A 22,924-nucleotide genomic window follows, 5' to 3' on the forward strand; every position below is an offset into this window, starting at 1 on the left:
TCCTTTGTCCCTTGTTCTCCTTCAAAAATATGTTTAATCATGTGTTTTCTCTGAGCTCTGATTTCTCTGCTTTGTTTCCACAATTTCTTCTTTCCCCCGCAGCCTTTGTTTTTCTTTACAAACTCTGTATAGCTCCTTTTCTTTAGGCCCCAGGCACTAAACTGATGAGCTCGCGCTCATGTGACCCACCACTCCATAACCCTCTATAGCCCCTTTTCCACACGATTAAACCTCCTGCACTTTCCTTATCATCCAGCCGTCCGTCATTAGATCCGACGGCAATCGCACCTTCCCCTGCCACGACCTGCCCGGCCGTTAACCCGCGGGGGCGGTGGTTTGGGGCTGCCACGCGGCGATTTATTACAGGATTGTGCCCCGCAGTATGAAAACTGCCAAGCCCAACGGTGATCCGACGACCCTTATTCACTCCGCCTGCACGTCCTCCCAATGGCTTCCTCCATGCAATCTCTGTCGTTCATCCACGTGATCCGACAGTTTATAATTGCTCCACCTGTTTCTTCCCGATTCCTCCCGCCAGCGATCCTAGCCGTTGATCTCTACGATCCAACGACTAAGATTTATTCCTGGCCTGCTCATTCTTCCGCCATGAAACCTTAACTCCTGATTGCTCTCTGCTACCCGAGGAAGGACGAAGCCATCAGCTACCCTGTACCTGCACAATAAATCCTCAGTAATTGCATTTAAAGGAAATGCCCGAAGGACAAACAAGACGACCTCGAGCAGTGAAAAACATTTATCAAGCATGGGCTTCATTCATTTTTTTAATTCATCTACTTGAGAAGGATCACATAATGACAGAGAAGGTCGATTTTGTTCATTAAACAGTCAGATCATGGCAGAGGCCCATTCCAAAGAGTTAATATGGTTGTTGGCCCATTATTATCCTTCCTTGTATAGTGCAGCAGAGCAAATTTTGTAAAACGATTCTGTATATACCCAGAAACACAATGTAATAGGTTGATGAGTGTTAGATGAGTGTTATTGTGTTGTAAGCTTCAACTCCTGGAGACTGTAACTACTGTGAGACCTGTAGCTTCTAATCTTCATTTCCAACTAATACAAGCTTCTTTTGTTGTCATTTGCTCACTTTTCATTTCTTTTATGTCCCAGGATGTGCTTGTTTTGCATTTATTCATGTGTTGTGAATTTCTAGCATGAGAGGGGCTGTCATCCCACCTCTGTGTTAGAATTTAGCATGTATCAATGAATTTGCTTACAGGTTTCTGTTGTTTTAATACCAAAGAGCTGTCATCCTGTCTGTGTATTAGATAATAGATTTACAGACCTCCTTACTGGTTGCAACTGGGCATCACAGGGTCCTGTGTATCTGTTGGTGTAGTCAGCCTTCTCCATCATCACATTTTGTTTAAACTGTGAGTAATTGGTGGTTAAAAACCTTGTAGTATGGGGGTGTTCACCCATGTTTGGGGTCAAGCACAATAGAAGTGGTTATCTAGCTTGAATATGTAGCATTTCTTTCATTCATCCACCATTTATCCAACATTTTGTTGAGTTTGTAATGTTCCCGAGCATCACTGATATACAACCTAGGTGAGTTTCTTGGGGTGATAACATTAATTGGCGCCGTTGCCGGGGAGAGGAGAATTGAAGCTCAGCATCCTTGGGAGAACGACTCAGCTTCAAACTTTGATGACAGACAAGGTTTGAACACAGTTTTTCGTTGTAATCATCTGTCTGGCGACTCCACTAGTGGAAGACCACCTTTTGGTGACTCCACATTGCAGTTTTGGAGCAGTTGGTGAAGCATGCTAGAAGAAATTTTCAGAAATCATCAGCTGAACCAGTGCCTGATTCTGAGAAGACCGTTAAGCAGATGATAACATTGCAGAAAGGAGCATCAGGATCAGGTAAGCCTTGAAATTTTTATGTATCTCTGCTTGTGTAGAAATACCTTCAGAGATTCATACAGCTCCTTAGTCATTCATTTCCCTTTCAAACCTCAGTTGAAAGAAGTATCCATGCTGTCCATCATATTCCTTTGTTTCTATCATTCTTTTCATTGATTCATTCCACTCAGTCCACTAGTACCCCTTTCGAATACCTCAGTCATGGCAAGCCAGCAGGCCCTTACAAAGATAGAAAGAATAGTTGCTGCTAGGTATGGGCCCTTAGTCTTGCCTACCCCTCTGAATGCCATGCCTACAGGATATTATCAAGAATTCATGCCAAAGTTTACTGGTTCTGAAGAAATATCAGCTGAAGAGCACCTTGAGTCCTTTTATATCTATGCTGATAACTTGGATGTCAATGAGGAGGATGTCGGGATGAGGGTTTTTGTTCAAAGCCTAGATGGGGAGGCTAGAAAATGGTTCAGAAATTTACTCCTAGGTCTATTGGAGACGTTGATGCTTTAGATGATGTATCTTTAAAGCACTGGGGAAATAATAAATATCTACTCTTTTATCATGATGAATTTGGAAACTTGCAGAGAGAAGATGGTGAGTTGTTGTCTGATGGTGAGTTGTTGTCTGATTTTAACATCAGATTCAATCATTTGTACAACAGAATGCCAGCCGAAATAAGACCTACCCCTGCTTCTACCATGATTTTTTATTTTAATGCCTTCGATTCTCAGTTCTGCCTACTATTAAGAGAAAGGAGATGTGCTTCTCTAGCTGATATGCAAGATGCAGCTTTTGAAGTTGAATCGAAAATTCTGGCTGCAGAAAGACTCGAAGGTGATGCTGAAGGGAGAAGACAGGGAAAAGAATCCTCATCATCCTATGATCCTAAGATTGATGAATTAGCCAAGATGATAGAGCTATTGACCTCTGAAGTTTCCAGGTTAAAAGTTGAGCAGTATTCTGAAGAAGCAGGAGCTCCTTGTGACTTTTCTCTTCCAAAGCCAAATTCATATAGAGAAACACAGGAGAAGTTACAGATTTTGTAGAGAAACAGAGTTACAAATGAAGATAAAGTGGTAAGGCCCCTTCTACAGAATATAGTCATGGAAGAGGTGTGGCATGAGGAGGAGGTCCATGTTTTGGAAGGTGCTCCTTTCCTAACAAGGGTTGCATATGAAAAAGCAATATCCAAAGGCACTGCTCAACAATTTGTTGTAGCTGTAGAACAACAAGTTGACTAGCAGTGGCAGCCTGCAGTAGATCCCTTCTTCCAAGAATTCGAGCCTAAGGCCAGCACATCTTCTAATGGCTATGCATATCTGCAAGTTGAACAGCTTGCTATCAAGCTCAACCCAGTAATCAAGAAGTGAGAAGAAAGCTCCCCATAATCTTTTGTCCCTCTGTCTGCTCAAAAAACAATCCCTCCAAGTTGCCACTTAAACATTGAGGCAGAAAAAAATCCAATGTTCAAGGCTGAAACTGATAATCTCAGTCTTGATATTTTGATACCTACTCAAATGGCTTCCGCACAGATTAAAAGGGCAGCTTATCAGATGACAGAGGAAGAAAATGTATAGTTTTGGGACTCCTCCTTGGATGAGCATTGTTCACAAAAAAATTCAGGAGCAGATAATGTCTTTGTGTCCCCTGCACAAGAAAATAATGGTGCATCTCTCATATTAGTTGTGCAGACTACAAAAGACATAGACAAATACATAGAACTCAAGGTTATCCAGCAGATGTTCAAAGGCTCCTCTAAAGAACATCCGAGGAGGAAAATATACAAAAGAGAAATGAAAATTGATCTATATTTCCCTGTCAAGCTCAAATTTCCTAAATTGTTTGAGGTGGAGGATCAAATAAATCCTGTCTTGCTGATATATGATGAACCGGATGACAAGAAGCAATCTTGATGGCCCAGCAGATGGGAAATTTTTGAAGTTTTGAGTTTTCAGGCTTTAATGATTGTAAACAGTTTCTTGTTCAGTTTTAGTTTGAACCTTATTTGACTCCATGCCCAATGGATACTAGGCAAATGTTTTTTAAAGCTGAGTTTTGTATGAAGGCATTGGTCTGCAGGTTCTTGAGACTTCACAGGGAGGATCTCATCCCCAGAAGGAGCCAATGTTAGCTCTGCTATAATTTTCAGTGGTTAAAGGTCAACTTTAGGGCAGATGATTGGTTTTTACCAAGAAGGGTGCTCATAGTTGTTGGTTTCCTTTGTCCCTCGTTCTCCTTCAAAAATTCGTTTAATCCTGTGTTTTCTCTGAGCCCCGATTTCTCTGCTTTGTTTCCACATTTTCTTCTTTCCCCTGTAGCCTTTGTTTTTCTTTACAAACTCTATATAGCTCCTTTTCTTTAGGCCCTGGGCACTAAACTCATGAGCCCGCACTCATGTGACCCACCCCTCCATAACCCTCTACAGCCCTTTTTCCGCACGATTAAACCTCATGCACTTTCCTTATCATCCATCCATCCATCGTTAGATCCGACGGAAGTCACACCTTCCCCCCGCCGCGACCCGCCCGCCCGTTAACCCACGGGGGTGGTGGTTTTGGGCTGCCACGCGGCGCTTTATTATAGGATCACGCCCCGTGGTACGAAAACCGCCGAGCCTCGGTAGGCGGTGTGGGGAAATCGCCCGTCGCGCAAAACCGCCTTTCCCTGTCATTTAAACTCTGCGCAACTTTCCCGTGCGATCACCGTTGGATCTGCCCAGCGGTGATCCGACAGCCCTTATTCACTCTGCCTGCACGTCCTCCCGATGGCTTCCTCCATGCAATCTCCGCCATTCATCCACGTGATCCGATGGTTTATAATTGCTCCGCCTGTTTCTTCCTGATTCCTCCCGCCAACGATCCCAGCCGTTGATCTCGGCGATCCAACGGCTCGGATTTATTCCCAGCCTGCTCATTCTTCCACCATGAAACCTTAACTCCCGACTGCTCTCTACTACCCGAGGAAGGACGAAGCCATCAGCTACCCTGTACCTGCACAATAGATCCTCAGCAACTGCATTTAAAGGAAATTCCTGAAGGACAAATAGGACGACCTTGAGCAGTGAAAAACATTTATCAAGCATGGGCTTCATTCATTTTTTTAATTCATATGCCCGAGAAGGATCACATAATGATAGAGAAGGCCGATTTTGTTCATTAAACAGTCAGATCATGGCAGAGGTCCATTCCAAAGAGTTAATATGGTTGTTGGCCCATTATTATCCTTCCTTGTATAGCGCAACAAAGCAAATTTTGTAAACAGATTCTATATATACCCAGAAACACAATGTAATAGGTTGATGAGTGTTAGATGAGTGTTATTGTGTTGTAAGCTTCAACTCCTGGACACTGTAACTATTGTGAGATCTGCAGCTTCTGGTCTTCATTTCCAACTAATACAAGCTTCTTTTGCTGTCATTTGCTCACTTTTCATTTCTTCTATGTTCCAGGCTGTGCCTGTTTTGCATTTATTCATGTGCTGTGAATGTTTAGCATCAGAGGGGCTGTCATCCCACCTCTGTGTTAGAATTTAGCATGTATCATTGAATTTGCTTACAGGTTTTTGTTGTTTTAATACCAGAGAGCTGTCATCCTATCTGTGTATTAGATAATAGATTTATAAACCTCCTTACTGGTTGCAGCTGGCCATCACAGGGTCCTATGTATCTGCTGGTGTGGTCAGTCTTCTCCATCATCACATTTTGTTTAAACTATGAGTAACTGGTGGTTAAAAGCCTTGTAGTCTGGGGGTGTTCACCTATGTCTGGGGTCAAGCACAGTAGAAGTGGTTATCTGGCTTGAATATGCAGCATTTCTTTCATTCATCCACCATTTATCCAACATTTTGTTGAGTTTGTAATGTTCCCGAGCATCACTGATATACAACCTAGGTGAGTTTCTTGGGGTGATAACAAGTCACATGAGCGAGAAGGGCTTAAAAATCCTTGTCGGTAAAAATTTATTGCCAGGTTTGAAATCCTACAATCTTGATCTTTGTGAGCATTGTATATATGGTAGACAAAGAAGGGTTTCATTCTTTAGAGGTGGCCATGACAGAAAGAAAAATGTGTTAGAATTGGTACATTCGGATGTGTTTGGGCCTGTTAACATCAAATCATTAGGAGGAGCATCATATTTTGTAACATTTATAGATGATGCATCCAGGAAAGTTTGGTCATATCCTATGAAAAATAAAAGTGAAGTGTTTGGAATATTTCAAAAATTCCATGTTGTTGTTGAAAGAGAGACTAACAAATTGCTGAAGTGTTTAAGAACAGATAATGGTGGAGAATATTGCTCAAATGCATTTAAAGAATATTGTAATAAGTTTGGCATGAAGCATGAGAAGACTATGCCTGGTACTCCTCAACAAAATGGTGTCACAGAAAGGATGAATCGCACCATTATGGAAAAGGTGCGAAGTATGTTGTCCAATTCTGGTTTGGAGAAGAATTTTTGGGCTGAAGCAATCAGGACCGCTTGCTACCTCATAAATAGATCTCCAACTATAGCCTTGGATGGTGGTATCCTTGAAGAAGTTTGGACTGGTAAGAATTTGAATTATTCTCACTTGAAAATCTTTGGATGTGAAGCATTCGTACATATTCCCAAAGAAAATAGAACTAAGCTAGATGATAAATCTATGAAATGCATTTTTTTGGGATATGCGGATGAAGATCTTGGTTATCGTCTATGGGATCTAGTCAAACATAAAATTATTAGAAGCAGGGATGTTATATTTAATGAGTCAGAAATGTTCAAGAGGATTGTAGGTGAGTTGGAGGTTAAGAAGGTTATTGACAGGTTTGAAGAGCAGCAGGAAAACATACCACCAATACAAGAAAATGAACAACAAATTCAGGAGCATGAAGAACAACAAGTGGAAAATGATGAACAACAAGAAGAAGGAATCTTGCAGGAACCTTTACAGGAGATTCAACCTGATAATGCACCACCACAGTTGGTTCGCAGATCTTCTAGGCCTCATAAGCCTTCACAAAGGTATCCTCCTTCAAACTATATTTTGTTGACTAATGAAGGTGAACCTAATTGTTTTCAAGAAGCTTGTAAAGTCAAGCACAATAAAGAATGGAAGAAAGCAATGGAAGAAGAAATGAACTCTTTGCAGGAAAATAAAACTTGGGAGTTGGTAAACCTCCCAAAAGGTAGAAAGGTTCTACAAAACAAATGGGTGTACAAGATTAAGCATGAAGGTGACGAAAAGAAGGAGAGGTATAAAGCAAGATTGCTGGTGAAAGGTTTTGCCCAAAAAGAAAGAGTTGACTTCACTGAAATTTTCTCACCTGCTGTTAAAATGTCATCCATTAGAGTCATTCTTGGTCTAGTTGCTGCTTTAGACCTAGAATGTGAACCGTTAGATGTAAAAACTGCTTTCCTTCATGGTGAATTGGAGGAGGAAATTTATATGGAGCAGCCAGAAGGCTTCATAGGACAAGGCAAAGAAGGCCTTGTTTGTAGGTTGAAGAAGAGTCTCTATGGGTGGAAATAGGAACGTCAACAATGGTACAAGAAATTTGATTCATTCATGTTGAAACATGGTTTTCAGAGGTTGGAAGCTGACCATTGTGTCTATATCAAGAGGTATGATCAAGGAAAGTATATCATATTATTGTTATATGTGGATGACATGTTGATTGTTGGGCATGATAAGAATAAGATCAATAGGTTGAAGAAAGATTTGCATAGCAAATTTGCAATGAAGGATTTGGGACCAACACAACAGATATTGGCCATGCAGATTATGCGTGATAGGAAAAACAAAAGGTTGTAGCTATCACAAGAAAAATATATCAAGAAGGTGCTTGACAGGTTTAATATGAAGGATGCCAAGCCAGTTGGTACACCCCTTGCAGCCCACTTCAAGCTGAGTACCGAATTATGTCCTAGTAATGACAAAGAGAAAGAAGAGATGAGCAGAATTCCTAATGCTTCAACAGTTGGCAGCTTAATGTATGCCATGGTATGCACACGACCAGACATTGCATATTCAGTGGGAGTAGTGAGCAGGATCCTTACCAATCCAAGCAAACAACATTGGCAAGCAGTAAAATGGATTTTAAGGTATCTCAAGGGTAATAGTCATTATTGTTTATGTTTTGGTCATGATGAGACAGTGCTTGAAGGATTTATAGATGTGGATATGGCTGGAGATATGGATACCAGAAAGTCCACTATAGGTTATTTGTATACATTTGCAGGTGCAGCAATATCTTGGGTGTCAAGGCTGCAAAGAATAGTAGCCCTCTCTACAACAGAAGTAGAGCATATAGTTGCAACAGAAGCTTGTAAAGAGATGCTGTGGATGCAGCGATTCCTAGGAGAGATAGGAATAAAGCAGGACAAGTATGTGTTATATTGTGATAGTCATAGTGCCATTCACTTGGTGAAAAACCCAACATTTAATTCAAAAACCAAGCACATTGACTTAAGGTACCATTGGATCCGGCATGTGTTGGAGGAAGAACAGTTATCCTTGGAAAAGATCCATATAGATAAGAACCCTGTTGATATGCTCACTAAGATTCTACCACGAAATAAACATGAGTTATGTAGAGGCATGGTAGGACTCGATGTGACTTGATCACTCTTATTTGGCTTCAAGTGGGAGAATGTTAAGTGTGAAGCCAAATCCATGCAGGATTCTAGATCCTTCTACACTGCCAGTAGTTTCTAGAATCACATGCAGGATTCTAGATCCTCCTACAACGCCAGTAGTTTCTAGATCATTCCAAATCTCCATCTGAATCACATACAGGATTCTAGATCCTTCTTCTGCCTCTATAAATTTGTAATTTCTCTGGCCAAGAAAAGCGAGCCAAGGCCCAACCCTGTTATGTAATGCAAAGTGATTTCTGTTCTCCAGTGATTGTTTTATCTATTCCGCTGTTTCTGACTAAGTAATCTTGTTGTTTCTCCATTTGTTTGTCTCTGTGAATTATTCTCTGCTATTGCCGTCTAAGTCTCTGAGTATAAATCCGTTGTGTGTTATGTATGCTCTGACACTAACATCATTATAAAAAGTTGATTGGTTTTCAAAATGATAATATGAATCAAAATACGGATTATTCAATATGTTTTTCTAAATTTTTGGACCATTAAAACCACAAAACAAAATAAATTAGAGTTCAATATAAAAAATACTATATTAAATTTATTATAATAAGTCATTATACGATAACATATGGGTTATTAAAATTTATACTTAAATTTGTCATTGTGAAGTAGAGATGCTACAACTCTTTACATTAACCAAAGATTTTACTCATTTTATCATTCATATATATAATCATTTTTGTCTTTCTTTTAAAATAAATTTTTAATAATATTTTTTAACTGTAAATATGGTTTAAGGCTTTTTTACAAATGATTTCTTCTCAATCTATTAATTAATTTATTTTTATTACATATGTTTATATCATAATTTAATCTTTAAATCATAAACTTTATTAATAATTTAATTTTTCATATTATTATTTTATTAACCTTATAAACCTTCTTTTTACCTTTTTAATTTCTTATAGTAAAAAAAAAAGCTTTTACAAAATTTATTTATTTCAATTTTGCTCCCACTTTTAGGAAAGATTTTCCTTTTTTAAAACCCTAATACTAAGAACATAATAATTTTACTTCTTAGTAATTCCCCTTATCCTCTCAAATTTATTCTCGGCAGAAAGATGTGGTACATCCATATTAGAGTGGCCCCATATGATCTTTATCTTCACTTTAATGGAATGGAAAGACTTCAAAACCATTGCCAAAGCTTAAACTTAAGCAATTTATAGTGTAAAATTATAAGGTATATAAAATTTGGATAAAAATATTCTATATTTTTATATATTTATCATAGTTATTTAAGGAAAAATATGTCACTTGGAATAACTTGTTAGGGGTATGCTTTCACTCGTGCCAGATGCCTTTGGGTCTTGGGCCATGCTTTCACTCATGTCAGATGCTTCTAAGTCTTGGGCCATTAACTTGTTTCCTTACATCCAAAAAAAATCAGCTTTTAGCCAAGCAAAAACAATTTTAAAACAAACTCCAAACCCGATCTAAATATGTTATTATTTATTATATACAATTTATTTAACATAATATTGATAATTATGTATATTTCAATTTCAATAAAATTAAAATTACTAAAATCACGATTCAACTTAAAAATTTTAAGCAATTAGAAATATTTTAATAATTAGAGAAGGCCTTCACTTTAAAGAATCAAAGCCATGCAAATGATAGGAACTCCATTACCATTCATAATGTCACACTCAAAGATTGGTTGTCCCTTTAAAGATTAGAAGCACTGCAAATTATAAGAAGTCCATGACCATTCATAATGTCACACTCAAAGACTAGTTGTCCTTCACTTTACAAGCCTATAGTCCATATCTTTAATTACACGGTGTGCACAGGGTTGAATATAGAGCCGACTTACATTATAATGGAATTAAACGAGGGAGTAAGCCGCACTCCTCCTCATCATTCCTTTTCAAGTCAAATCTCATTGCCATAACCTCTCTCTATCCTAGAGATGTTGTCGATGTGACACATGGGAACCATCATGTCCCTTCCTATAAGTACCCCATCTAGGTGCTAATGAAAACTATTTTAATAAATAAGATCTTGATCAACTAAACACCAATTTAAGCTTTTCATTCAATTTAGTGACTAAAGTATTATTTAACCTGTAAATTTTGATACAGTTTAATCCTCTCCATAATTTAAGATATTAATGTGCATATACAATTAATGACATTCATATAGAAAAAACAATTAATGTGAATTAAAAACTTGACATCACTAATATTATATCACTTTAATAGGGGCATAGGATAAATTCCAAATGATATGCACCTTTACCAATGCCCTTTCTCGGTGACTAACCCTCCACGGACAATAGTTAGTGCTCCAATGAGTCCAACTCCATAGTTGTCCATCATATCTTCGTAGTTGTCCAACATTGCCATCTAAGCTCTCTGTCGTGAAGGGGTTCAGTCGCAAGTTTGCCATGTGTCTGCCAGGTGGCAATCAACCTGGAGCTCTCTTCTTTGCCAATGGACCACTCGTTTTCCTTCCACCACCTTGGTGAGACCTCTCCCTTGGCCTCATCCACACTCCGTTGATGACTTTTACATTGGTGTGTAGAGAATCGACGTCAATGGTGTCCCCCTTGCAATCGACACAGAGAAGCTACGATTCGGCACACAAGGCCATGGCAGCACCAAGTTGAGCACCATTGTGCACTACACACAACTAGCAACCCCGATCTACAATTCTATCGCGGTCACCTTCGAAAAGCAAAGGAATCCCTCGCACGTTGCTTCGGTGGCCCCTTTCAACACGTGTTTCAACTTGAGCGTTGTTGGGTCCAGTCGTGTAACGCCCATGAGTTGTGGTTCATTTGGCGGTGTGCGCACGACGAACGAGCAAGCAATGAGCTGGGTGGTAACAAGTGAGTTGGCGCCTACCCGCATGGTGTGATAGGTTGATCGAACAGAGGAGACGAGCCAACGTACAACACGAAGAGTCATCGCAAAAATGACTAAGTGTTCGGTGATGGAAAGTTTATATGTGGGGATAGTCCCACACATGGGTGCCCACACCATGGGCCGACGTGACGGAGGGGCGAGTTGGACGAAACAGTGGGTCGGCTTGGTGAGTCGACGCCCCAACTGATGGGCCAACCACCATATAAGTAACGCATTGGAATGGTGGCAAAAATAATTCAAGCAAACCTTCCAACTGTTTATGCAAGCTAGAAGAGCGAGCTACTTGGAGAGTCTAAAATTGGGTGAAGTGCAGGTGGACTCTTGGGCCCTAGCATGGAGCCGGAGGAAACGCAGAAAACGGAGTTGCAGGTCGTGTGAAGGCGTCAGCCTGAAAAACCAAATGGGTGAGGGCGTTTGTCTGAACGATTGTTCAGGCAAGGTTGTTCAAAGGCGTTCAGGCGAGGGCGTGTGAGGGCGCCAGCCTGAACAACTGAATGGTCGAGGTCTTTCAAAGGCATTTGAATTTGTGCGAAGGCATTTGGGAGAAATCATGTGAAGGCATTCGAGCAAGGGTGCCTAGCCAAACGACTAAACGGGCGAGGGCGTGCGAGGGCATATGCCCAAATGATTGAACGGGTGAGGGCGTGCGAGGGCATTCGCCTGAATGACTGAACGAGTGAGGTTGGTCTGAATGATGGAACGGGCAAGGGCATGTGAGGGCGACGGCCTGAACGAGTGAACGAGCAGGGGCGTCTGCCTGAACGAGTTGATGGCGTTCAGCTGAATGAGCTGTAGATGAATGACATGCTGAACAATGCGATGGTGAACGAGTTACGATGGACGGTAGAACTGTTGGGCACTCTGAATGGTGGTTCAGGTAGTCTGAACGGTACAGGCTGGGTTGCATAGTTGTGACAGATATTGTACCAAGGAAACTTGGGGTTTCCTGCAAATACTGTAAAAATGTATATTTTATGTAAAACTATTATTATCATCAGGCATACTCATATTTCAGGGAGTTGCCCCTCCCATTAAAATATCCATTGTGCATATGTGTAAATGGTAATAACGATGAAGATAAATAATTGAATGTTTCCACACCCCCCATCATGCGGTTGGAAGAGTACCACCAGGATAGGGGTGTGACAAGTGGTATTAGAGCTTGATTCAGTTGAACCAGGCTCATCGAAGGAAGTGTAATACTTTGTTACAGGTTTAGCAGGGGTGAAGCATCGTGCTTGGGCCAAGCTGAACGACAAGACATGGCAGGTTTGGAAGAATGCGAAGGGAAGCTCTTGCTGACCTTGTATAGGTTGAAGCTGATGAAAGAGGAGAACCCACGGATTCAAGATGAACTTGAAGTCTTGGAAAGAAATGTTGAAGATGAACTTCTTCGACTTGGTTGGGCAATGGAGTAGGTTGCAGCTGCAGATTGTGATGACAACAAAGAAGAAGAAGCCGTGATGTTTGAGGATGTTGCAGGCATGACAACGATGGAGGATGAACTTGAAATTGATTTGCAGACATTGGTGGATGAGGATACTCACATGGAGGAGCCTCATGATGAAGTGAGTACTACTTATACTTGTGTTTCATTTGAGATTTTGGTAGATGGGCCATATGTAGGGAAGGGAAAAATCAGTTTGCCGATGCAATGGAGGATCTTACCATGGATGTCTATGATGAAGCCTTGTATGTAGAAGAAAGGACCGTTGACTATTGCAGAGCTTTTTGGGGCTGTTTGTGACCTTATGGCAGAAGATGCAAATTCCCATTACAAGGGAGTAATGTGATTATCATTACAGAGGAATGGGTCATGCTTTAGCCATATGGAGAAATTGGCTAAGTTCTCAGTATGACTCATGGACAGATTGGAGAAGGGCACAGACTTAGTTTGATGACACTTGGGTGGACTTCTCATGGCCAAGACTAAGAGGAAGTCTTGGTGGAACCTTCAGTGGGGGAGCCATGGTGGGAGAGACTCATGTGATGATGATATGGTTTGGGTGACTGAGTTCACTAGACCGGATTGCATACTTGGATGAGCATGGCCGATTGTTGTGATGGGTCTACTTAGTGGGACAACATGGGCAACTTGAGTCAGGGACATCGAGTTGAAGACATGGAGCATGGAAGTCTTATGCAGGGACATTATGCAAGAGAACTTGTAGAGGTGTCACTTATGGGCATCCAATGAGGAGTGCCAAGGTAGGGATGTTGTGCAGGTGGATTTGCTGATGTGACATGGAGATGTTTTATTTATGAGCCGATGGGGATGTTGTGCACTCTTGTACAACAAGGCCATGGAATTGGTTGGAATTGTGAGCAGACTATGGAGCATTCCTACTACATGGAGAGCTGAGGCATATTGCATGGACCTTTGGGCTGAGACATGTATGTTGCTGGGATGTTGGTTGGAGACGACTCATGGAGCTCATGATGACATGAGGTTGTGACTTTTGGGGACTTCATATTATGGTGGACTTAGAGGATCTGATGCATTGAGGAGTTGAGGTCAGGGACTTCAATGCAATATGGGGTGCATACTTTTGAGTACATTTATGGGTGTGCTTGAGAGAGTGACTTGATGTGGAGGATCATATGAGACACTTTGGAGTGATGGAGTCGCAGCGATAATGATGGCTTGGTGGCAACACTTGGGCATGGGTTGAGCCGAGACTTAACCACTTTTGATACATGGGAGCTGATTAATCTATGATCATGGGCAGCACATGGATGATGAGATAGGTGTATACTTGTTTTCTTGGTAGACTTGAGGGATGGCACATTGCGATTATGATGGAGGTTGCTTCGTGGACTTGGATGTGGCACATCAAGAGTCGGTTTGATGAGAGGATATCTTCATATTGAGGAGATGGATTTTACACATATGGATGATGATGTTGGGATAGATGATACTGGTTTCATGTATCACATTGACACCAAACATCATGGGCAGTGTTATCACTGAAAATGCTGTTGTCAAAAATTTTTAGCATATCTAAAAGGCAGGGTGTTTTCGCAGCGCCTGAATTCTGTTTAGCAGTTTCGCAGCGCTACCTGTTTGCGTGGTTTCGTAGCGTGCTACGAAACTGGGGATTTGTTTGAATTCTCAGAGGAGACCCAAATGACAATTGCTAAAACACAAGAAGACCGAATTCATATGCTGGTATTCTCATCAATATTACCAATTCTGAAGGTAAAATTTATCCTTATTCCATGTAGTAAAAAACCTAAAGGGTGCTACACACCCATGACCATAACAATGGGCAAGTTTCAACTAATTAAGAAGTCATGGCCAGCTATATCTGATATTGATATTGTAAACCCCAGCGAAAATGTAGGAAGGGGCATCTGGGTGTGAAGGGGCACATGGTCCACACCGACAAAAGAAAGTATTAGGAGGAGCGAGCACTTCAAAGTTTTTGGCCTCCATCACTCATAAAAGCTTACAAGCTGATTAGTGCAAGCATTCAGCAATGGCTAGATATGAAAATAACAGAGTTTTAACATGGAGTAGCACGTGAGTCATACACAGAGAAAACTTATAAGCAGGAGTGAACACTGAAGATTCTGTTGAACATCGCTCATCAAAGCAGCAATGGCCGGAGATGAAAACCAAGAGAGTTTTAATATGGAGTCTCAGGGATTAATTGCATTGGATGGCTCTGTCGATCTCAAAGGCAGGCCCGTTCTCAGGTCCAAAACTGGAAGATGGAAGGCTTGTTCCTTCGTCGTTGCCTATGAGGTCTTCGAAAGGATGGCTTATTATGGGATTGCCTCCAATTTGGTGATTTACCTGACAGATAAGTTGCATGAAGATACTGTGAGCTCGTCATCGAATGTCTCTAACTGGTCTGGTACAATCTGGATCACCCCTGTCATCGGTGCCTATATTGCAGATACTCACTGGGGACGCTATTGGACATTCACAGTGTTTTCATTCGTCTATATTGCGGGGATGGTAATTTTGACATTGGCGGTTTCATTGCAATCTCTGAGACCGCCAGAATGCACACCGGGCTCCAACTTCGGTCAGAAAGCTTCCAAGTTCCAGGACCGTGTGGGATTCTCTGTGGGTTATGCTATTCCCACGGTGGGATTGATTATATCTGTCATACTATTCTTAATAGGTACTCCATTTTACAGACATAAAGTTCAGAATGGGAATCCATTCGATCGCATGGCTCAAGTAATTGTTGCAGTAGTTCGTAAATGGAGAGTTAATGTGCCGTCGGATCCCACGTAACTTCATGAGGTTGACCCCAAAGCCTATGTTGCTAAAGGCAGATTCCCCATTGCTCATACTCCGGTTTTGAGGTTTTTGGACAAAGCAGCAACAAAGGATGGTCCAGTGTTAGAAAAAGCAGAGAAGGTTTGATAGATAATGGTACGCGGACATCAGTTTGTGAATTTACAGGTGCTACACTAATACTTTTGGCTACTAGATCGATGGCCGGCCAGTAGAGAAGAAAAGGGTGGGCCCACAATTGAATAGTGGAGATCAACGGATTCATATGGTTGATGCTGCAGAAAACACACCCAGTCCTAAGCGATTAATGCCAAGTGTCAAGTAGCTTTATAAAGAATTTGATTGCCATAAGGCCGCCATGGTTAGTGACACTGGGATAGAGATGTGGCGCAAAAGCTGGAATGATATTGATTGATGTCGTTAAAAGATGAGTGCACTAGTGAATGGCATCCGTGAAAGATTGAATGGCATCCCCTGGAGGCTGTAGAATTGAGGGAGGTTGACGGAAAGGCGGAGAAGATGGTTCTGTCGGTGTTTGGTTACAGTTCCATAATATGGAAGGCGGGTTTCCACTATGACAAACAACGAGTTGGTTTCATCAAAGGCTACCGTCGTCTTTTCCATCAAGGGAGCACAGACCATAGAGGAACCCCTGCCAATCCCGGCAGGACTGTTACACTCGAGCCTCACGATGGCCACATCAGTCGAGGCGTTGCTTACAGGGTTTCTGGACAGGAAGCTGAAGATATTGCTTTATCTTATCTAGAAGTGAGAGAGAAGGAATATGACCAAAAGGCCTACGTTGATTTCTATTTTGAAAAGGATTCAATAGAGCCAGCTATATCTGGAGTCCTTGTGTACATTGCATCAACAGACAAGAATTCGAATTAAAATTACCTGGACCCTGTACCATTGGAAATGATGGCTCATCAAATTGCTGGAGCTGTGAGTCCTTCCAGGCCTAACATTGAATATCTCTTTCAACTAGAGACAGCTCTACTTGAGATAGGTTGCAATGACAGTTACGTGACAGACCTTGCAAATGCAGTTAGGAAAGTATTAACATGCAAAGATGGAGATGCTACTTCAAATGGAGATGCAAAGTACTGAACTTCAGTGTGAACTTCAGCAATTTGTTGTCTTATTCGCGAGATTGGTTTAAAGGATATTTTGCCGAGCCTTTTGAGTTCTATAACATGCGCTGCCTCAATCTAGAATATCTCTGATGTTATTGTGGATCCATTGAGAGATAAAGTTGCTAGTGCCCACATTGCAGCTTTGATTTCTAGGTTCTATGCATAAAAAATAGAGTCCCTGTAGGAATTATATCTTCATCAAATCCTTCATCCAAAAGAAAATCAGTGACAGTAGAGAATTAGGAGCACAAGGCTAAATTTTATACTATCGATGCTTTTGACTCTAAATGGGAGAAATTTCTAGATCCAGGGGAGTTCATTGTGATGGTTTCATTGGTTAAGAAAATTCGGAAACTTTACAACAAAAAGATGCAGCTGATTCTGACAGACAAGCCGAAGTTGATATATGTAGACCCAGTCAAATTGCAAAGGGTGAGATAGTTTGGTTTGATAATCCTAAGGAGCTTAATGTCCAAGTGTTGAATTCTTCCAACTTTAAGATCTGTACTTTGAAAAAGACCACCTCATTTGAAGATTTGAAGACAGCAAGGAATACTCCAGTGACTTTATGTTCCAGTTGGGATTTATGAAGCTTTTTATTGGTTTGATGCTAATCAAGTTGGCTGTGATATGTAATGATAGAAGCAAGCTTCATCTTCTTAAAACTATTTAGGTTCCTAATAGCTGTACAAATGTCTGAAGAGATCATGAATTTAAGCAGAAAACGCTTCAAAGATATATAGGTTCTGTTTTGACATCTACAGCAGTTTCGTAGCGCGCTACGAAACTGCTGTAGAATCCTGTTTTGTGGAAAAACAATGAATTTTGATGATGAGGTCAGTTAATGGTAAAATAAGGTCTCAAACTCAAGCAGGGAGATCATACATGGGTTTCATAACAACTCAAACAGTGACAGGTGTAGGTCTTGAAGGGAAAATAAAATATTTTGTTTATTTTCATAAAGTTTTCTCAAAGGCAATTTATGACCGAGCTACTAGGGTATTGGTGGGGTTACCAGAATGTTCGGTTGATACACCTGTTGGTCCTTGAAGTATCCAGATCATATAGCATATGGTGATTATGCGTTGTTAATTGAAGGTTCAAAGAACTTGGAGTGTGGTCTTTAAATGATGAAGAGGAATGGAAGACAGGGGACCGTGGATATAGGATGATTAATTTTATCAATTAATAAGCTGTCTTACAGCTAGCATCCGAGACCAGCTTGCTCGGTGAATGCTCCCTTAACATATCTTAGCCATAATGGAAATCATACAGCTGTCCAGCATCCAAGAAAGCATCAAGCCTGCGAGGAGAAAAGAATTAGTGTTTTAGTTTGATTAGGGCTTTATGTAATTACAGCCCAGCATGTTTGTAATTAATGCATTAGTTAGTAGCATGTAGGAGTAGTTAATAGGGTTTTCGAGCTCCCTCTAGAAAGGGAGGAATGTATTCATATAAATAGAAAAAGTTAGAATGTAGAAAGGGTTGGATACTTAATAGAAAAACAGTGTTGTTTTGGGCCATTGGAAGACCTTTTTGACAGTAATAGTAAAACAGAGTTATTCTCTTCTCAAGATTCTCGAAGGATTGTCATGATCAAATGTAGTGATGATGTGTGGTACTTTATGTTATTTTATGGTTTTGTTGTATGCAATCACTCAGAATTCATAAATATATGCTCTGACTTCCTGTGTATACAGCAAGCTATGTTTTGGTGAGATATGTTTGACATGTAATGCTAAGAGCCTTGATTTCTATGAGGTCACTGTGTTTTTCCTTGTTTACTTGATATTATAGACTCCATAGCCCAATGAGAGCCAGTTTGATGTGTTTCCAACCAGTTATGCTTTCATAAGTAAATAAAGAGTTAGCCATCTAGTGTTTGAAGGATTTTGTCAAGAGTTGTGAGAGAGCCCTCTCTGATTAGGAAGGCTAATTCCTAATCTAAAGTATGGTCTGAAACAGTTACATGAGACCTTGCTTGGTTGCAGTCCCTAGTACTGGTTTTATGATAACATTTTGGTGCGTCTGCCAGGAGCTTAAGATTGAATTTCTGAAGGTAGCAGGAGTTCAAATGATTTTCAAGGCTGCAAAACTACCTTGGCGACTTCATTGTTGAAGAATTCAAGGTTTATATATTCATGGTGATTCCACTGGAGTTATGAAAGACCCAGAAGCTGCTCTTCTTTGTTCAAGGTATGCATGCATAGATTTCTCAGGAATTCATGGTTTCCCAAATCATTTTCCCAAGGATGCATACTTTCTAAGGAATGGTCCAAAATTTAACGGAGAGAATCTGAGTTTAACTTTGGATCATATATCAGATTTTTGTGAATTTGCACAACTTCTTAGAATTAAACATGAGGATGTTTGCATAAGGTTATTTTATGATTCATTCCAAGGGAAATGCAAACAGTGGGTTGAATGCTTGCCTGCCAAGTCCATTAAGTCATTGCCAGACTTTTGGCTTATGTTCTTGGAGGAATGGATAGATAGGTCAGAGGTGGAAGTAAACTCTCCTTCAGTTGAAGGTTTTAAACAGTGGAATGATGATCATAATAAAGAAGAAACAAATGAATCTTTTTCTTTGTCCCTGTCCTCATATCTGAAATCTTTTGACTGCAAGTCAGAGGATAAGATGAAATTTTTTGATGAATTTGCCAAAGACATTGAGAAAGAAATTGAAGGTTTAGAAGGACAAATTCAGGCATACAATTTTCATGATCATGATCATTATTCCCATAAATTTTTTATGACTGAACGCAAGGAGACTATGCTGGTTCCCCTCTCTTTTACGATTGAGGAACTGAACACTGTGGTTGAAGATCAGTTTGCACAGCTGGAAAGTGTCGTGGAAGGACAAGCTGATCATGTGTTCTGGGATCCTGTAGCTGATTATATGGAAGAGTTTTGCTCTCCAGTGTTTCAGTTTACCTATGAAGATCGGAGAGTACTTCAGTGGCAGCGGTCTTTACACTATCACATTAGTTCTGAAATCCGATACAGTCAGGGAAGATTTCAGTGGCAGCGGTCATTACACTGTCATATTGGTTCTGAATTCCGGGACAGGCAAAGAAATCAAATGTCAGACAAAGCAAATGATTGGCTGCATTGGAAGTTTCATATTGATTGAGCTGAGGGAAGTTTGAATGGTTAGGGTAGGTAGGTAGATAAATTGCAAATAAGCTCAAGGTTAGCTGAGCATTTATTTTTCAGTAGCATTAGTTTCTTTCTCCTACAGTCATGCTTGTCAAGCAAATTTCTGTTTGTCACAAATGGGTAAGGCACTGGAGCTGCGTGTTCTTAGCGCACCACAAGGGCACACTATCCCTAGTGGAGCCACTGTTATCACTGAAAATGCTGTTGTCAAAAATTTTTAGCATATCTAAAAGGCAGGGTGTTTTCGCAGCGCCTGAATTCTGTTTAGCAGTTTCGCAGCGCTACCTGTTTGCGTGGTTTCGTAGCGTGCTACGAAACTGGGGATTTGTTTGAATTCTCAGAGGAGACCCAAATGACAATTGCTAAAACACAAGAAGACCGAATTCATATGCTGGTATTCTCATCAATATTACCAATTCTGAAGGTAAAATTTATCCTTATTCCATGTAGTAAAAAACCTAAAGGGTGCTACACACCCATGACCATAACAATGGGCAAGTTTCAACTAATTAAGAAGTCATGGCCAGCTATATCTGATATTGATATTGTAAACCCCAGCGAAAATGTAGGAAGGGGCATCTGGGTGTGAAGGGGCACATGGTCCACACCGACAAAAGAAAGTATTAGGAGGAGCGAGCACTTCAAAGTTTTTGGCCTCCATCACTCATAAAAGCTTACAAGCTGATTAGTGCAAGCATTCAGCAATGGCTAGATATGAAAATAACAGAGTTTTAACATGGAGTAGCACGTGAGTCATACACAGAGAAAACTTATAAGCAGGAGTGAACACTGAAGATTCTGTTGAACATCGCTCATCAAAGCAGCAATGGCCGGAGATGAAAACCAAGAGAGTTTTAATATGGAGTCTCAGGGATTAATTGCATTGGATGGCTCTGTCGATCTCAAAGGCAGGCCCGTTCTCAGGTCCAAAACTGGAAGATGGAAGGCTTGTTCCTTCGTCGTTGCCTATGAGGTCTTCGAAAGGATGGCTTATTATGGGATTGCCTCCAATTTGGTGATTTACCTGACAGATAAGTTGCATGAAGATACTGTGAGCTCGTCATCGAATGTCTCTAACTGGTCTGGTACAATCTGGATCACCCCTGTCATCGGCGCCTATATTGCAGATACTCACTGGGGACGCTATTGGACATTCACAGTGTTTTCATTCGTCTATATTGCGGGGATGGTAATTTTGACATTGGCGGTTTCATTGCAATCTCTGAGACCGCCAGAATGCACACCGGGCTCCAACTTCGGTCAGAAAGCTTCCAAGTTCCAGGACCGTGTGGGATTCTCTGTGGGTTATGCTATTCCCACGGTGGGATTGATTATATCTGTCATACTATTCTTAATAGGTACTCCATTTTACAGACATAAAGTTCAGAATGGGAATCCATTCGATCGCATGGCTCAAGTAATTGTTGCAGTAGTTCGTAAATGGAGAGTTAATGTGCCGTCGGATCCCACGGAACTTCATGAGGTTGACCCCAAAGCCTATGTTGCTAAAGGCAGATTCCCCATTGCTCATACTCCGGTTTTGAGGTTTTTGGACAAAGCAGCAACAAAGGATGGTCCAGTGTTAGAAAAAGCAGAGAAGGTTTGATAGATAATGGTATGCGGACATCAGTTTGTGAATTTACAGGTGCTACACTAATACTTTTGGCTACTAGATCGATGGCCGGCCAGTAGAGAAGAAAAGGGTGGGCCCACAATTGAATAGTGGAGATCACCAGATTCATATGGTTGATGCTGCAGAAAACACACCCAGTCCTAAGCGATTAATGCCAAGTGTCAAGTAGCTTTATAAAGAATTTGATTGCCATAAGGCCGCCATGGTTAGTGACACTGGGATAGAGATGTGGCGCAAAAGCTGGAATGATATTGATTGATGTCGTTAAAAGATGAGTGCACTAGTGAATGGCATCCGTGAAAGATTGAATGGCATCCCCTGGAGGCTGTAGAATTGAGGGAGGTTGACGGCAAGGCGGAGAAGATGGTTCTGTCGGTGTTTGGTTACGGTTCCATAATATGGAAGGCGGGTTTCCACTATGACAAACAACGAGTTGGTTTCATCAAAGGCTACCGTCGTCTTTTCCATCAAGGGAGCACAGACCATAGAGGAACCCCTGCCAATCCCGGCAGGACTGTTACACTCGAGCCTCACGATGGCCACATCAGTCGAGGCGTTGCTTATAGGGTTTCTGGACAGGAAGCTGAAGATATTGCTTTATCTTATCTAGAAGTGAGAGAGAAGGAATATGACCAAAAGGCCTACGTTGATTTCTATTTTGAAAAGGATTCAATAGAGCCAGCTATATCTGGAGTCCTTGTGTACATTGCATCAACAGACAAGAATTCGAATTAAAATTACCTGGACCCTGTACCATTGGAAATGATGGCTCATCAAATTGTTGGAGCTGTGAGTCCTTCCAGGCCTAACATTGAATATCTCTTTCAACTAGAGACAGCTCTACTTGAGATAGGTTGCAATGACAGTTACGTGACAGACCTCGCAAATGCAGTTAGGAAAGTATTAACATGCAAAGATGGAGATGCTACTTCAAATGGAGATGCAAAGTACTGAACTTCAGTGTGAACTTCAGCAATTTGTTGTCTTATTCGCGAGATTGGTTTAAAGGATATTTTGCCAAGCCTTTTGAGTTCTATAACATGCGCTGCCTCAATCTAGAATATCTCTGATGTTATTGTGGATCCATTGAGAGATAAAGTTGCTAGTGCCCACATTGCAGCTTTGATTTCTAGGTTCTATGCATAAAAAACAGAGCCCCTGTAGGAATTATATCTTCATCAAATCCTTCATCCAAAAGAAAATCAGTGACAGTAGAGAATTAGGAGCACAAGGCTAAATTTTATACTATCGATGATTTTGACTCTAAATGGGAGAAATTTCTAGATCCAGGGGAGTTCATTGTGATGGTTTCATTGGTTAAGAAAATTCGGAAACTTTACAACAAAAAGATGC

At 40.9% G+C, this 22,924-nt stretch overlaps 4 pseudogenes; all 4 read left to right on the forward strand.

Moving 5' to 3' along the window:
- The first annotated feature begins 14,992 nt into the window (after positions 1-14,992).
- On the forward strand, positions 14,993-15,640 carry LOC149225837 (protein NRT1/ PTR FAMILY 5.3 pseudogene; annotated as a pseudogene).
- Positions 15,641-16,162: 522 nt separating this feature from the next.
- Positions 16,163-16,753, forward strand: LOC149225838 (gamma-glutamylcyclotransferase 2-3 pseudogene; annotated as a pseudogene).
- Positions 16,754-20,764: 4,011 nt separating this feature from the next.
- LOC149225839 (protein NRT1/ PTR FAMILY 5.1 pseudogene) lies at positions 20,765-21,544 on the forward strand (annotated as a pseudogene).
- A 390-nt stretch (positions 21,545-21,934) lies between these two features.
- LOC149225840 (gamma-glutamylcyclotransferase 2-3 pseudogene) lies at positions 21,935-22,525 on the forward strand (annotated as a pseudogene).
- Positions 22,526-22,924: the final 399 nt, after the last annotated feature.

Source organism: Pinus tabuliformis, chromosome J (assembly GCF_031772625.1).
Source record: "Pinus tabuliformis cultivar Carrire ecotype Pingquan chromosome J, CPIR1, whole genome shotgun sequence".
In the NCBI taxonomy this organism is placed as follows: Eukaryota; Viridiplantae; Streptophyta; class Pinopsida; order Pinales; family Pinaceae; genus Pinus; species Pinus tabuliformis.